Source organism: Asterias amurensis, chromosome 15 (assembly GCF_032118995.1).
Source record: "Asterias amurensis chromosome 15, ASM3211899v1".
NCBI classification, from domain to species: Eukaryota; Metazoa; Echinodermata; class Asteroidea; order Forcipulatida; family Asteriidae; genus Asterias; species Asterias amurensis.
Genome location: NC_092662.1, coordinates 9,394,396 through 9,407,001, shown reverse-complemented (window position 1 = coordinate 9,407,001; position 12,606 = coordinate 9,394,396). Strand labels below are relative to the sequence as shown.

Sequence of the window (12,606 nt, the reverse complement as noted above, 5' to 3'; positions counted from 1 at the left end):
AAGGTAGTCATGCATGAGTCGAATACTGGTTTAGAAACTACGAGCTCAGGAGTTTCGTCAAGTTCTGTAGTTATGTTCCGCGTTTTCTGGACGAAGAACTTAGAGAAACGTTCAACAAGAGGTTCAGATGACAAATCGGCCGACGGGAGGGTTTTTGAAGAGGCTGGTGTGCATAATTTGTCAACCTTGCGAAAAAGTTGGCGGGAGTCACAGTCCTTCAGTTGGTTCCTGTGATATTCCGATTTAGTCTCGGTTATAAGTTGATTGTAGTGATAGCTCTGCTCTTTAAGTAGTTGTTTGTGAACCATCAATCTGGGAGACATCCACCTGCGTTCGCACTTACGCAGTTGTCTCTTTGCTTTGCGAATATCTTCATTGTACCAGGGAGCATGAGGGCATGATGAAATGGTACGCCAGATTTGAGGGGCATGCTTGTCCAGAAGATCTCCCAGACTTGTATCATATTGATGAACAAGAGAGTCTAGGTCAGTGGCTGGAGTTGTAGATATTGGTGAGGCTAGAACATCTTGGCGAAAAGCCTCAATATCAATCTTGCGGAGTTCACGTAGCCTGATCTCTCTTTTCACATGATCCGGGCGATTAATGTTAAGCAAGCATTTTACGGCAGCGTGATCGGAAGGTAAGTAGTTCGTAGTGCTGACATGAGAAATTGCGTCATCTGTTGAGCGAGTTAAGAGGAGGTCCAATGTATGACCGTCACGATGAGTGGGACCAGTAACATGCTGCTCGAGGTTGAATGAGTCGATGAGATCAAGAAAGATCGCAGCTTCGCGGTTTGCTTGGTCATCAACATGGAAATTGAAGTCCCCAGATATCAAAACATACCCTGGCTCAGAAACAACCGATTCTAAAAGGGTAGAAAATTCAGTGAAGAAAGTTGGACCTGTCAAACGGCCACTAGCAAGTCTCTGGGGCCGGTAGATGACAATGAGACGAAGAGGAGTTTTCGAGCGGGCGTTGATGGATAAATCAATATGTTCAAATGATTAAAATGATCTACCTACGTTTCTATGAACATCAAAGCTCTCTCGAAGAAGTACACAAACTCCACCACCGGCACGGTCTATACGAGGGATGTGATGAACTTGGTAGTTAGGTAACGTAGAAGTCAGATCAGCGACTGCACGGTGGTCACGATTATCTCCAGATAACTATGTTTCAGTAATACAGAAAATGTCAATGGAATTAGAGATGACGAGATCACACATGACAGTGATTTTAGGTTTTATTGATCGTGCATTCCATAAACCGAACTTTGTAGGGACCGTTTTCTGCTCAGTATAAGAAGTAGGTGGTATATGTACAAGGTTGGTGAGATGAGCACCGTTATGACTTGGCTGGTAATCAGGGTGAAACTCACAAGGTTGGTCACAACGAGACAAAAAAGGAATTGGTTTCTGCCTTTTAGACCATGATCTGCGGCCCCTTTTCGTCGGTCTAGCCACACCAATTCCAAGTTCTTTCAGTCTGTGGTGGATATGCAGGGGTACCCTGGCTTTCACTGGAGGAAACAATTCCAGTAGATCGGCTTTGCCGTAGGAGTTTGTTGTAGTTGCAGCCATGACTACAGGTAAGAAAAGCATCAGCACAATGGAGAACAAAGCAGAGTCAGCCATGCATATGACAGTAGTTGGAGTACAAAGGAGATCAAAACCACTGCAAGGGCTATACTACTGAGCTTGCCTGAATCCCAAGAGAGAAACCGGATGAAAATCTCAGAATTTTGCAGAAATGGAGGCGTAGAATTCCACGACTAATGAACGAGGATGATCACTGACAGACAAATGTCAACTGGACAAGTAATGGAATTCACCAAGTTTACTTAGGCAACAAAAATACAACGAAATTGCTGGAGCTTGTGTGGAGGTGCAACCGGAGGCGCTACCAGTTGTAACAGTTACATCATCGGAAAGGGCATTAAAAACTCCGTAAACGCCTCGCAGACACGACCCCTTTTTGATATTGTCTTCTGGTTCAAAATCGAGGTTGAAAATTCTGAAATTCATGTATAAAGAACTACAAAATTCCCCCATTGATTGCGCGTAAAGGTTTTACGATTACATGTACACGTACTTTGTCACCACGTGTAAGCATGCGGTGCATTGCGGTCACCACGTGTAAGTATGCGGTGCATTGAGGAGCATAGTCACGCTCTGCACCACGTTTTGATCGTTTTAGTCTGCGTTCAAGGCGTTCTCAACATAATGTCAGTTTTCTTCAAAAGTAATTAAATAGTTTTATCTACGACCATACTGCGTTGATAACACCGGTTCTCGTCCGGTCACTGAGGATAAGCAAAATCGGGCCCAGTCAGTATTTCGATGGGAGACCACGTGGCGACCTGTTTGTACTGTTTATTTTTGTATTTAATTTTTTCTTTCTTCTATAAATAGCCTCGTTTTTAGTCTGTTTTCAAGGCATTTTCAACAAACATTTCCCTTCCGGTTAGTTAGTCTCTTCTCCAGTCGTCATTATGCATAGTTCCTGTGTCCTAAACCACAAAAGCTATTTTGACAATCTGTACATGATATGAAAAGGCTCTACGTACGTAGTCTGTTTTCAAGGCTTTTCAACAAACATTTCCCTTCCGGTTAGTTGGTCTCTTCTCCAGTCGTCATTATTCATCAGTTCACATTTCCTCAACCACAAAAGCTATTATGACAATCTATACATCATATAAAAGGGCTTTACGTACGTAGTCTGTTTTCAAGGCTTTTCAACAAACATTTCCCTTCCGGTTAGTTAGTCTCTTCTCCAGTCGTCATTACTCATCAGTTCACATTTCCTCAACCACAAAAGCTATTTTGACAATCTATACATCATATGAAAGGGCCTCACGTACTTCACAAAAATGGGTACTATTGGTGACCTTCTCTCGACCTTTTGACCTTTTTAAACCGGAAGTGCCTGTAAAATGCTTTGAAAAGGCATTATTTAAAGGCGTTTAGGTTGAAATGTACACTTTTTGATGCTTTACCATACAATTATTACACATCGAGAAAACTGTTTGGTTTTGATTTCTTTGCAATTTGACGAGCTATTAGCAACACTTTTTGCAGCGATTCAAACACTGACCCAACAATAGCCGAACACCTAGTGTTTGTTTCTACAAACACTATATCTATTTTTTTTTTTTTTTTTTTTTTTTTAGTTTTGCTTATTCTTCTCAGTGGGCTTTGTCGGCAAGCAAACGCATACTTGCAAACCTTTGATCAACTTGGAACTTCATGTGAAGTTAGAACATAACTAGCAGAAGCTGAGTAAGTTGTGACGTCATGATTACGTCATCAGGTGTCAAATTACAAGCCATTTAAGGTCAGAAAGTGACGTCATGCCAATGCCTGTATGTCTCTGAATATTATAGCTACAGTAATTAAATTTGGGCATATGATAGACCAAGACATGGGCAACTTTGAAAAGTTAACCTCAAAATCGTATGACCTTTACTTCTGGGTCGTTACCCTGGGTCGAAGTTTGCCTTTGGTTTTGTTTCTTGAAAAACATCACTTTTGGGCTTATTTACAGCATAACTCAAGATTGAAATTGAACTGAACATTGAAACTCATCAGACATTTGAACCTCAATATCAAGACAACACAAACTTGATGATGTCATGGTGACGTCATCAGGTTTGGAATTACAATAAATCAAAGTTTAATATTTGTAAAAAATCATAACTCGTGAACCGCATGTTGGATTTTTACAATCGACACATCATCGGACAGGTCGTTAAAAGTTCAACAAACCCACTACAAAACTTGACCCCATTTGACCTTAACTTCCGGTTTAAATCGGACGTTGAAAATTTCAAAAATTCATATCTCAAAAACTACCTATTGTTTTAGTTTATTTTTTGTATCACGGTGTAGAACGTTAAGCCTGCTCAAACTTTTGCACGCAGATGACAATATTTTGACCTTTACTTTAGGTCGAAAAGGCGCACGTTTAAGTTGACCCACAGTGACAACGCCCGATAGTGAAACTGTATACATACACATGTACGAACGTGTGCCTACACATTGCATGCGTCGTGGCGTGTCTTCTGTGCACGTTTGACATGTCACAGTTCATCGTACTTTTAACAATGGCGGCACAAGGCTGCTGAAATGAGTGTCTCTCAACCTGTGCTATGTTTGGCGTCAAATTGTTCCCTCTTCGCCCTTCTGGTGGCTTTATGGTGATTATAGAATTGAAGACTTAGTTTCACTGAGATGTCCACCTGCTTCAGTGATTCGTATCACTTTTATTATATGAGAAAATTCAAGCAGAAAAAGGATTGACATTGGTCATGTTTTGATCATACACCGAATGATATGAACGGACATGACATCGGCTTGTCAAGGGCGTTTCAGACAGGCACTCACGGCAGTGTTTATCGGCGCGACACGGTGAATACAACGGGGAGCTTCGTTTCAACATAATCACTTTTCAAAATGAATGTGTCAAGTAGGGGGGATTGGTATAATTGTTGGCTCTGTCACTAGTGTCAGAAAATGGTCAGATTTGATGAATGTGTTCCATCAACTATTAATAATATTAATTATGATGCCATAATTGTTACAACCTTTCGATGAAGTTTCCCCAAAGGTTAAGATTGATAAGTTATTCACTTCCAAAGCAGTATGGGCACCTTCCACTTATTAGCTGTTCCGACCGTCCGTCGGAACAGGTATTGTTTTCGTCTAGATTTTTATTGTTTTTATTATTATTAGCTGTTCCGACCGTCCGTTGGAACAGGTATTGTTTTCGTCTAGATTTTTATTGTTTTTAGCTGTTCCGACCGTCCGTCGGAACAGGTATTGTTTTCGTCGAGATTTTTATTATTTTTATTATTATTATTATTCTTTGTTTCTCCCTAAATCCCATAGCGTTTGTACACGTTTTTGCGGCAGCCTAATCTCCTAAACCATAATACGAAAGAGTGAGTTTATTATACCAAATTGAAGCTTAGAACATAAGCTTAATTCTTATCGTAAAAAAATTCTAATTTTTTTTTTATTAATAAGCCTTAATTAAGCTTATGAATATTTATTTAGCAAACCTAGTTAACACCATATCTCAAAAAGTAGACCGCCGATCCTGAAATTTTTTCAGCTATACACTAGTCAGGTCCTGTTAAGGTGATTTCTGACATGGAATTTCGGACGACGTCACCATGACGTCATGTAATGCACGTTTTGTGTCTGTGCACAAACACAATGGCTCTTCAAATCTATACTTTGAACTGGTCAAAAACACAATAACTTCAAAATAATTTATCTGTTAGTTTCCTAAATATCATATTATGTGTAGAAAAATACACTGATTCTAATAAGATTTGTTTCAGTCCATAAAAGCAATCAATGTTCGTTTATTAATTAATTAATCAATTAGATTCTTGGCGTCATGGGTACAACGTAGTACTTCATAAACTGGGTGCAGTCACTTGCATTGCAAAGTTTAAACTTCTCTATGGCTCTTGCAACACACTGCGGACCTACATGGGTTGAGGACTCTCGGGGAGAGTCTAAGAAGATGATGTCGTGATGTTGGCATCTTTTATTTGTTTTTGAAAAAAGTCAACTAGTAACTAATTAACCACATGACCCTCATTTGCATATTAAATTAGAAAATCTTTGCAGCACCATATCTCAAGAAGTATACAGCCGATTTTAAGACTGTTTGTGGCTAAAGACTCTGTGGTGATTGGAGATTAATTTTGAAAAACCGTGACCTCAAGTTGACACGTACTTCCGGGTCGACCGGAAGTGGGACCATATCTCAAGAACTATACAACAGATTTTAAAACTCTTTTCAGTTATAAACTCCTTAGGCATAAAATATTACTTTTGACAAACCGTGACCTCAAGTTGACCTCTACTTCCGGGTCAACCGGAAGTGGGACCATATCTCAAGAAATATACAACCGATTTTCAAACTTTTTCAGTTATAGACTCCTTGGGCATTCAAGATTAGTTTAAAACACATTTGACCCCATGTTGACCTTTACTTCCGGGTCGACCGGAAGTGGGCCCATATCTCAAGAAGTTCAAAGCCAATGTTCAAACTTCTGTTATAGGCTCTAAGGCAATAAATATTAACTTTGGAAAACTGTGACCCTATGTTGACCTCTACTTCTGGGTCAACCGGAAGTGGGACTATATATCAAGATCTTCACAACCGATTGTTTTAACTTTTTCAGTTATAGACTCCTTGGCATTGCAGATTAGTCTTTGGTAGCTGTGGGCCCATTTTGACCTTTACTTGCGGGTCAACCGGGAAGTGTGACCTAATATCAAGAGCTACACAACTTTTTTGAAACTTTTTTTTTCAGTTATAGATTACTTGGGCAATGAAGCACATAATCCAAGCAAAACATCACGGAACAGCTTCGTGTTTGTTCACAAACACTTAATGTCTAGTTATTATTATTAGCTGTTCCGACCGTCCGTCGGAACAGGTATTGTTTTCGTCGAGATTTTTATTATTTTTATTATTATTATTATTATTATTATTATTATTATTATTATTATTATTATTATTATTATTATTATTATTATTATTATTATTATTATTATTATTATTATAATTATTATTATTATTATTATTATTATTATTATTATTATTATTATTATTATTATTATTATTATTATTATTATTATTGTTATTGTTATTGTTATTGTTATTGTTATTATTATTATTATTATTATTATTATTATTATTATTATTATTATTATTATTATTATTATTATTATTATTATTATTATTATTATTATTATTATTATTATTATTATTATTATTATTATTATTATTATTATTATTATTATTATTATTATTATTATTATTATTATTATTATTATTATTATTATTATTATTATTATTCTTATTCTTATTCTTATTATTATTATTATTATTATTATTATTATTATTATTATTATTATTATTATTATTATTATTATTATTATTATTTGTTTCTCCCTAAATCCCATAGCGTTTGTACACGTTTTTGCGGCAGCCTAATCTCCTAAACCATAATACGAAAGAGTGAGTTTATTATACCAAATTGAAGCTTAGAACATAAGCTTAATTCTTATCGTAAAAAAATGTAAAATTGTTAACTAATAAGCCTTAATTAAGCTTGTGAATATTTAATTAGCAAACCAAGTTAACACCATATCTCAAAAAGTAGACCGCCAATCCTGAAACTTTGTTTCAGCTATACACTAGTCAGGTCCTGTTAATGTGATTTCCGACATAAAAATCTGGACGACGTCACCATGACGTCATATATGCACGTTTTGTGTCTGTGCACAAACACAATGGCTCTTAAAGTGTAAACAAACCCAGCTTTCCGAAACATAATTTATTCGATTAAAATTAAATTACATGTTGTACACTTCCCAAAACTGCTTTAGATTAAGATATATTTTATTGATGGTCATTTTAAAAGCATCAGAACTTATAGAAACAGTGTAACTATTTTTAAAAACCTGTTTTTCCGGGGAAGATTTTTCAAAGATCATGGGTACGGCGTAAAACTTGATTTGAATAGTCAAAATTGTAAATTGTTGACTTGACCAAGTCCTTATCCCGTTTCGACCGGTGTTATTGCGTTTTTTTGTTCAATATACAAAGATTTCTTACGGTCACCGACTAGCACAAGTCTAAACTTGTTCCCAAAATTTGACAAGCCTGAGCATGGTGCGTCGTGGACCGGGTTCATTTCAGGCGACGAACGTGGACGACGAAAATAGACCGGGATTTTGATTTATTTACGGGTAAAGTCACCTTGTTCGCGCCGGGGACCATTTGCCTAAACTAATTCCAATATTTCGCGTTACGTTCGGAAATTAGACCATGACAAACAAAAACTCTTTGACAGGAATACAAAAGCAGAGATTTTATTATGGTGACGTTTCTCTGGTGGTTGAGTGGCTCAGTTTTCTAGAGCTGCTTATAATAAACAGGGAAAACACTTTGCTTTACAAAAATTGCAGAAATTGAGCAGAACATCTTGATTCACAACTTGAACATGAGGCATGGTTAAGCTGCTTTTGTGTTTAAAAAGCTATTATGTAGTTTGCTCCTGGGCCAATGGCTTTTAAAGGAAAAAATCGCACCGCTTACGTAATCAGGGAACTGTGCTTACGCTAAGCGTGTTTTACAGCTTAGCGGGGAATGTGTTCTTCACGTCACAATTCGCATAATTTGTTTTGCTACAGTTGACTAATTGTGCTCAACTCCTGCGAAACTTTCACTGCGAAAACAGTGACTTAAAAATTTGACTTGCATTCGCAGGAAAAACCGTGCTTTACTTGAGACAAAAGAAGGCGGGGCGACTAGTGTGCTTTAGTGTTGAAGTCGCGACTACAAATTATTATTTGAGTCGCGACTACTGTTTTTCTCTACTCCCGTGATAATCTTGTCCACACATCGATTACAAAATTTGTCCGACTACCTGTTTGGTGAACCAGTTGTGTTTCTTAAATTAATATTGCCCTTGCGGCATAGCTGCACAAATCTTGAGAATCCGTACTTTATCTCGACAAGTGTCATAGTTAGGTTTGAAGTGCGGCTAGTCGAGTAGTAAATTTCACTAGTCACACCCATTCGCAACATAAATAAAAATTTGTCCCGACGACCTGTTTGGTGAACCAGTTGTGTTGCTTACTACTATTCGCAACATAATTTATATCGCCCTTGCGGCATAGCGGCACAAATCTTGAGAATCCATACTTAATCACGACAAGTGTCGTAGTTAGGTTTGAAGTGCGACTAGTCGAGTAGTAAATTTCACTAGTCACACCCATTCGCAACATAATTAATATTGCCCTCGCGGCACATAGCGGTACAAATCTTGAGAATCCGTATTTTATCTCGACAAGTGTCGTAGTCAGGTTTGAGGTGCAACTAGTCGAGTAGTAAAATTCACTAGTCACCCATTCGCAACATAATTAATATTGCCTTTGCGGCACATAGCGGCACAAATCTTGAGAATCTGTATTTTATCTCGACAAGTGTCGTAGTTAGGTTTGAGGTGCGACTAGTCGAGTCATGATCAAACTAGCTTAATGAAAAAGATTCAGTGCTCTGCAGAAGAATTTAATTTTGCGCTTACGTCAAGCGAAATAGACTGCTTATAGCAGGGATTTCTTTTGTTTGTGTGCTTTCCAAGCTTGCATATTTCACAGCTTAGCAGGAATATTTTTGCTTGTGCGCGGGGAAGCTTTTCATATGTAATCTTTGCTTTGAACTAATTGCACAGATATTTCAGCGCCTGAACAGTAAGAATGGTGGTTGTATAATAAATGGGCAGAGTTTGGTTGAAGTAGACAGAGCCATAAAACTGGGCCGTGTTCTATAGGGGAAATTGTAGCTTGACATTTTATGACAGTTTTGTACTTTGCGACGTACACATACAAATACAGAGTCAGATACAGACATTACCGTGCACAAATCGTGCAATTGAAACGTCTCATAAGAGCGCCCCCTATCGGCAGGAGTAGGAAAATAAAGGAGTATCCTACAATATGTGTTTTTAAACACGTAAAATAATATCAAATGGAAGCTTTAGGATGTTTAGCTTAATTCCTCTCATAAAACATATTAAAATTCTTTATTAATTAACCACCAGTGACCCTCATTTGCATATTGATTAGGAAATCTTTGCAGCATCATATCTCAAGAACTTCACGGCCGACATTTCAACTGTTTGTTCTTAAACACTGCTTGGGGGTTGGAGATTAATTTGAAAAAACTGTGACCTCAAGTTGACCTCTACTTCCGCGTCAACCGGAAGTGTCACCATATCTCAAGAACTATACAGCAGATTTTCAAAATATTTTCAGTTATAAACTCCTTCGGCATAAAATATTAATTTTAAAAAACCGTGACCTCAAGTTGACCCCTACTTCCATGTCAACCGGAAGTGGGACCATATCTCAAGAACTATACAACAGATTATCAATTTTTGTTCAGTTATAGACTCCTTGGGCATTCACGATTAGTTTGAAACAACTTTGACCCCATGTTGACCTTTACTTCCGGGTCAACCGGAAGTGAGCCCATATCTAATAAAGTAAAAAGCTAATGTTCAAACTTCAGTTATAGACTCTAAGGCAATAGATATTAGCTTTGGAAAACTGTGACCCAAGTTGACCTCTACTTCTGGGTCAACCGGAAGTGGGACTATATATCAAAATCTACACAACCGATTTTATAGTCTCCTTGGCATTGCAGATTAATCTTTGGTAGCTGTGAGCCCATGTTGACCTTTACTTACGTGTCAACCGGGAAGTAAGACTTTATAACAAGAGCTACACAACTTTTTTGAAACCTTTTTTCAGTTATATATTCCTTGGGCAATGAAGCACATAATCCAAGCAAAACAACACGGAACAGCTTCGTGTTTGTTCACAAACACTTAATGTCTAGTTATTCTTTGTTTCTCCCCTAAATCCCATAGCGTTTGTACACTTTTTTGTGGCAGCCTAATCTCCTAAACCATAATACGAAAGAGTGAGTTTATTATACCAAATTGAAGCTTAGAACATAAGCTTAATTCTTATCGTAAAAAAATATAATTTTTTTTAATTAATAAGCCGTAATTAAGCTTATGAATATTTAATTAGCAAACCTAGTTAACACCATATCTCAAAAAGTAGACCGCCAATCCTGAAACTTTTTTCAGCTATACACTAGTCAGGTCCTGTTAATGTGATTTCCGACATAAAATTCTGGACGACGTCACCATGACGTCATGTATTGCACGTTTTGTGTCTGTGTACAAACACAATGGCTCTTGAAGTGTAAACAAACCCAGCTTTCCGAAACATAATTTATTCGATTAAAATTAAATTACATCTGTACACTTCCCAAAACTGCTCTAGATTAAGATATATTTTATTGATGGTCATTTTAAAAGCATCAGAACTTATAGAAACAGTGTAATTATTTTTAAAAACCTGTATTTCCGGGGAAGTTTTTTCAAAGATCATGGGTACGGCGTAAAACTTGATTTGAATAGTCAAAATTGTAAATTGTTAACTTGACCAAGTCCTTATCCCATTTTCGACCGGTGTTATTGCGTTTTTTTGTTCAATATACAAAGATTTCTTACGGTTACCGACTAGCACAAGTCTAAACTTGTTCCCAAAATTTGACAAGCCTGAGCATGGTGCGTCGTGGACCGGGTTCATTTCAGGCGACGAGCGTGGACGACGAAAATAGACCCCCGGGATTTGGAGTTATTTACGGGTAAAGTCACCTTGTTCGCGCCGGGGACCATTTGCCTAAACTAATTCCAATATTTCGCGTTACGTTCGGAAATTAGACCGTGACAAACAAAAACTCTTCGACAGGAATACAAAAGCAGAGATTTTATTATGGTGACGTTTCTCTGGTGGTTGAGTGGCTCAGTTTTATAGAGCTGCTTATAATAAACAGGGAAAACATTTTGCTTTACAAAAAGTGCAGAAATTGAGCAGAACCTGGATTCACAACTTGAACATGAGGCATGGTTAAGCTGCTTTTGTGTTTAAAAAGCTAATATGTAGTTTGGTCCTGGGCCAATGGCTTTTAAAGGAAAGAATCGCAGCGCTTACGTAATCAGGGAACTGTGCTTACGCTAAGCGTATTTTACAGCTTAGCAGGGAATGAGTTCTTCACGTCACAATTCGCATCAAAAAATTTGCTACAGTTGACTAATTGTGCTCAACTCCTGCGAAACTTTCACTGCGAAAACAGTGACTAAAAAATTTGATTTGCATTCACAGGAAAAACCGTGGTTTACTTTAGACAAAAGTAGGCAGGGGCGACTAGTGTGCTTGGTGTTAAAGTCGCGACTACAAATTATTATTTGAGTCGCGACTACTGTTTTTCTCTACTCCCGTTATAATCGTGTCCACACATCGACTACAAAATTTGTCCCGACTACCTGTTTGGTGAACCAGTTGTGTTGCTTAAATTAATATTGCCCTTGCGCCATAGCTGCACAAATCTTGAGAATCCGTACTTTCTCTCGACAAGTGTCATAGTTAGGTTTGAAGTGCGGCTAGTCGAGTAGTAAATTTCACTAGTCACACCCATTCGCAACATAATTAAAAATTTGTCCCGACGACCTGTTTGGTGAACCAGTTGTGTTGCTTACTACTATTCGCAACATAATTTATATCGCCCTTGCGGCATAGCGGCACAAATCTTGAGAATCCGTGCTTAATCACGACAAGTGTCAGAGTTAGGTTTCAAGTGCGACTAGTCGAGTAGTAAATTTCACTAGTCACACCCATTCGCAACATAATTAATATTGCCCTCGCGGCACATATAGCGGTACAAATCTTGAGAAACCGTATTTTATCTCGACAAGTGTCGTAGTCAGGTTTGAGGTGCGACTAGTCGAGTAGTAAAATTCACTAGTCACACCCATTCGCAACATAATTAATATTGCCCTCGCGGCACATACCGGCACAAATCTTGAGAATCTGTATTTTATGTCGACAAGTGTCGTAGTTAGGTTTGAGGTGCGAGTAGTCGAGTCATGATGCGAACTTGCTTAATGAAAAAGATTCAGTGCTCTGCAGAAGAATTTAATTTTGCGCTTACCTCAAG

General features: G+C 37.8%; 1 protein-coding gene across 2 annotated transcripts in view; it reads right to left on the bottom strand.

The window, feature by feature from the left end:
- The window catches only part of LOC139948328 (complement C2-like), a 90,261-nt gene that overhangs the window by 47,781 nt on the left and 29,874 nt on the right, over window positions 1-12,606 (bottom strand). Inside the window, exon 2 of one of the 2 annotated variants that reach the window (XM_071946460.1) lies at window positions 1,026-1,172. The exons of the other annotated variant lie outside the window; for it this stretch is intronic. The gene's annotated coding sequence lies outside the window, so the exon portion shown is untranslated. The remainder of the gene's footprint in view (window positions 1-1,025; window positions 1,173-12,606) is intronic. 2 annotated transcript variants of the gene reach the window in all.